A 5862-nucleotide genomic window follows, 5' to 3' on the forward strand; every position below is an offset into this window, starting at 1 on the left:
GTTATTCGACTTATATGAAAATCATGCAGAAATTATATTTAAATCCTTGTTGATTGTTGTATATTATAATACACCGTGGTGTGATCAAGATTTCTAATAATAACAATCTATGGTTAGACAATATATTAGAAGAATTTTTGCAGATAACATGCTGTATTATAAAAAATACCGAAAACAGAGAGTTTTTTCAAGAGTGATACTTCTTTATTTGATCCAAACCTCCTTCGCAGAAACAGGCATTTTTTGAGGTTTTCAATCAACCAATCAGTGGCAGTTAGATCGAGGCTATAGTGTGGGTAACAAAGTAACTGAAACACACTAAATATGGAATTCATTACAATTAGTAGAACTTTTAAAACTTGTCGTTGACGGTCAGTGCTACAAAGTAGCTAAAAGAGTAGTTGATGTTCTTTTATTATCAGACCCAAAATATAACAGTATAATAGATTAAAAGGTAAGAAATATCATTGCCTGTCTGTTTATTTGTTGAATAGATTCATTAAAACCCTTTTTATAAGTTTATTACCGACTCCCGACCGTATTCTTAGCACATTAAAGCACTTTCTGCCACCTAAGGTACTAATCCTCATTAAATTTCATAAATTTATTCCGAGCAAGCTCGTAAACTGATGGATTTCGGGCGACATAATCCGCTCGGGGGCTACATTTCGGTAGCATAATCCGTTTACTTATGAAATTATTATCATTATTTCTTAGTCTCTTAACAAGCTAGCTGGAAAAATCCGATCCCTCTCACAAGAACTATTAGGTACCGCCAGCCTAGGCCAGGTAAATATTATACGTGCGATAAACAACGGCGTCGTTATTTATTGTTATGCGGGCAACTTTGTTCGGGTCGAAGTAATGATAATTTATCGTAAGCGGGGGCCAAGGTCGACGAGCGCTCCCTATTTCTGGTCGCGTATTAGGGAGAACAGAAAGGCGAGAGCATCGCGCTGAACGAAATTGCCTTCCATATAAATATATTGAAGTCGTAAATCCCGAAAAACGGTTCAGCATAAAAGGAACGTTTATTTTTTACAGTCGACGGTTGATATACAGCATATTGGCAGTTTTCCGAGGGTGGAACGCCGTACGGAGAAGACGACGGCATCGCCGAGCTCTTCGCCGGATAATTGGTGACAAATATCTTACAATACCGCGGCTTTTGTATGCAGGAAATTCGTTTTGTGGCCAAGTTGAATGAAAAAATACGATCACCAATAAGCTCCATGTCTAACTAATAAAACAATAAGTTTTAGGCGTCCAATTCGACTTTGTTAATGAAGATAGCCTCCTTAAAGAGTAATACATTCAGTCCGGCTCTCCTCTAATTTTTACTTAATTAATTCTCAAAACACTTAAAAAATGTTTTTAAACCTTTCCAGTCTCAGCTACATAAAGATGACGAAAATAAAATTACTAACTTTCTAGATTCGCCATTTCAAATGGATTTACCGCACGAGAAATTAACGGTCAAAAAAGTTAAACATACAATAATGAGAGAGATTAATATTAAAAAAGCTCCTGGTTATGACTTAATTACTGGCAAAATTTTAATAGAACTATCAGAAAAGGCTATGAAACTATTAACATTTATATTTAATGCTATGCTACGAATTAATTACTTCCCTAGTATCTGGAAAGTAGCTAAAATATTAATGATACTTAAACCAGGAAAAATACCAGAAGATGTGACCTCCTACTGACCTATAAGTTTATTACCAATAATCTCGAAAGTTTTCGAGAAATTATACATAAAAAGGCTAAACTATATAATAGAAAAAAGAAAAATTATTCCAGAACATCAGTTTGGCTTTCGCAATAAGCATGGGACTATAGAACAAGTGCATTGACTTGTAAACAAAATAAACGCTGACCTAAATGCCAAAAGATATTGTTCGGCTGCTTTTCTAGACATATCTCAGGCTTTTGACAAAGTATGGCATACGGGCTTGCAGGTTAAACTAAAGAAACTTCTCCCTCATCCGGACTATCAGCTACTAAAATCGTATCTCACTGACAAACATTTTATTGTAAATCAAGGCGATGAACATACCGAATTAAATCCCATACATTCAGGAGTTCCGCAAGGTAGTGTACTGGGTCCAGTACTGTATCTTTTGTATACGGCTGATCTGCCCACCACAAAAATAACTACTGTGGCAACATATGCAGACGATACAGCAATCTTAGCATCCCATGAAGATCCAGTCACAGCATCAATAAACCTACAAACCCACCTGGAGCAAATACAATTATGTTTGAAGACATGGCGCATTAAAGCCAATGAATCAAAATCCACGCATATAACGTTTACGCTGCGTAGAAGAACATGTCCACCAGTGAATATCAATCATCGTCAACTCCCCCAAGCAGAGCATGTTAAATATCTTGGTATGCATTTAGATCGACGCCTAACCTGGAAGAAGCACATACTCTCTAAACGGAAACAACTGGGACTAAAATTATATCAAATGTATTGGCTCATTGGGCGCAAATCCAAGTTATCATTAGATAACAAGGTATTGCTGTATGAGTCTATACTCAAGCCCATTTGGACATATGGAATTCAACTATGGGGTGCTAGCAAATCTAATATATCCATCATTCAACGGTTCCAAAATAAGGTGTTGCGTGCCATTGTTGATGCTCCGTACTATATTTCAAATAAAGTGATACAACGCGATATTCCTCTAGAACCTATAACGAGTGTAATTCAACGTGTTTGTGTGAAGTACTTCGAAAGAGTGTCAGTGCATCCCAATGTACCCGCTAATCAGCTAAATATGCGACGTGATAGTGAAGTGCGTAGACTAAAACGTTTAACACCACCTGATCTGATTACTGGACATGTGTAGACTTTAGAATAAGCATTAGAATAAGACTAATTAATTAAGATAATATTTTATACAGAAGATTGCTTAATGAAGTGATTTTCTACATGCCATGTATATATAATATAGACAGAAGAAATACTTATTGCCAATAGGACAGATTGTGGACTCACGAAGAGTAATAAAAAAAAAAGTATGTTCGCCGATTTCTCCGTCAATTATGGACCGATTTTCAAAATTCTTTCTTTATTCGAAATAGTGCGCTTCCGATGTGGTCTCATTGGAACCAAGTCAGGATCTGATGGGAGGAATGGGGGAAATCAAGGGAAACCCTCATATTTCAAAGGCACGTACAATGTTTTCACATATATTTTATATAAAATAATCAGATATTTGGGTATAATGTTATTGGTGAGCTAATGTGACGATAAATCGGTAAGTAAAGTAGGTCAGTGTAAAAGCCATTCGGTTTGCTTTCTATGAGCTATACATGTCAAATGAGCAGTCGTAGAAACCTTGTAGGCAACTATTTCTATGGTGTAATGGTTAGAACGTTAAGCTCACACACGGAAGTCACGGGTTTGATTTCCAACGGCGCAGAAACTTTTTTGTTCTAGTTTGATTGGAACATTTGTCAAATCACCTAGATTAAGTTACGAACGCCAGGCCTGAAACGTTCTTTATTTTCAATCACTGTTTCTTTATTCCTATTTTTCCTCATACTTTTACTTGGGCTATACATTAATAAAATAACTGCGTAATTTTTTGAGTAAATATCTGACACTAAAAAGAGAAAAATATAATATATGAACCGACTTCAAAAAATAAATAAGAAACTCATTAAAAAATAAAAAATAATAATCAAAGGTTTTTTTGTGTTAAAAATCCAATAGATTTAGATAGGTATTAAGCTAGATTGTGTGTATATAGTGGAATATAAAATACTTGTAGTAGATAGTTTTTTACTTATTTTTATTTAGTTATTACAACGTTTATTATGTATTTATATTATCTTAGAACGTTGTTTTGTGTTAAAAATCTAAGTTTGATTATATTTTATTTTTTAGTGAGTTCCTTATTTATTTTTTGAAGTCGGTTAAATTTTTTTGTTAAAAATATTTTTTATAAATCGGTTTGAATTTGTAATAAAAACTTCAACAATAATTATTTCTTAGTAGCCAAATTTCTTTCCTTTGAGCATTCTTTGGTGGACTACAAGTAACCAATAATGTTTACAAATAACGTGCAAAATGCGCAAGACTATGTTTAACATGTTTAACAACTGAGCCAATAATTTGCATCCCAAAAACTTTCCTGACGACGAGCTAACGATGGACTAGTTGAAAATGGTAATAAAATCACTAAAGCAATGTAAGAATGCTGTAGTTGAAAGATCAAGACCGTTGATTAAAAACTTTGTTTTTACGGTTTCATATCCTGCTGACGCAAATTTGGTGATCAGAGAGAGTATCGTTAACATTGAAAGAAAGCAGTAATTGTTCCTATACTGAAAAAATAAGATAGCAAACACTCTAAAAACTATCGAGGTAGTTTTGGTTTGGTCTGATTTTGCTTCCCGACTTGGACATTATTACAGTCTTATATCTGAAAATTCGACAATAAGGAGTCAGCTGAGAAATAACTTTTAAAATGTAAATTACAATTATTTGGACAATGGTATGTGGAATGAAATGTGTATGAATTCCTCACAAGCTTGACGTGTGGAATTAATCGACCTTTTTGGATGATCAAAACACAGCGAACAGCTGTGACCACTAACCAACTATGGGGAGATTTAGTGAAGAATATTCCAACTTCTACAGCACCAAGTTAGTGTGTGTATTAAGATATTTCAAACCATAATCCATTCAATTTGATTATCGTTTTCATTAACTTCTGATACAGTGAGTTATTTTGGTGAAACACCACTTTCTTCTGTTGCATTTGAGGACGTTTCTTATTTATTTCTTCACTTAATCGGTACAATGATGCCATAAATGAACACAAAAAATCGTGCTTATTTTGCTTGAACAGCGACACAGGCCCGGGACTTATTAAGCAGTTTGATATTTGTAACACCTTATGTTCTCACCCTGTAACGTCCGAAATAAATTAAGAATGCATGTGAGTCTCGCTCGGTTCTGTTTCCTTTCACTAAAGACGCGCCGAGGCCGACTTGGAACTGCCGAAATTTACTTAAAAATTCCCGACAAGTACGACTTTTTTTATTGGTGTGGTCGGTGGACCCTCTTTGAACCATCATCACTACGTGTTTACGGAAGACAACGTCGCGTCCGCGTTCTGCATAGTAGTTGGATGCATTAGTATAATTACAGTTATGTATGTATACTAAAAAGTCTCCTATATAGGGAGCGTTAAAATATTATGTATTTTGGTGCTAAAATAATCATATCAGTTAAATAATTCATCAAATATGTTCAAACTTATATCTGGAATATATAAAATATAGTATTCACCTATTTTTTTTGAGATCAGCGCCTCTGGTGGATAGAATTTTTCGCTATGCTTTGATATGAATTATGATATAGCCTAATCCTAATTATAATTTCTCCTATAACGATGGTAACATGATAAAAGTTACTTCAATAAAAGCATATAGATTTAAAAAATCTAATATCTGCACATCATTTTGGTTTTATGAACAAACATTCAAGAATTAACATTTTTTTATGGACCTAGAACCACAAGAGTCATTATCAGTCAAAACCTTGGAGGGTAAAAAGTTATATTCTTAGATGTACCCAAGCTTTCAACAAGATTTGGCAAACGGGACTTATCCACAACCTGCAGAGCTGCTTATCTCCTATCCAGAGCTGCAAATATCTAAAATATAATAAAATATATAAAAAGTTTAAGTCAATCTATTAAATCCTTCCTGAGCCTTGCAGACACTAACATACAAAAACTTCATTTCATTTTATCTAAACTATATTCCTCGGTGTTTTAAAAATACTACGAATTTATTCCAATAAAATACAATTAGAAAACGCAGATTACCTTTTGG

Source organism: Rhynchophorus ferrugineus, unplaced genomic scaffold (assembly GCF_030347505.1).
Source record: "Rhynchophorus ferrugineus isolate W39M unplaced genomic scaffold, kcgeb_rfMv2 rfM1, whole genome shotgun sequence".
Lineage (NCBI taxonomy): Eukaryota > Metazoa > Arthropoda > Insecta > Coleoptera > Curculionidae > Rhynchophorus > Rhynchophorus ferrugineus.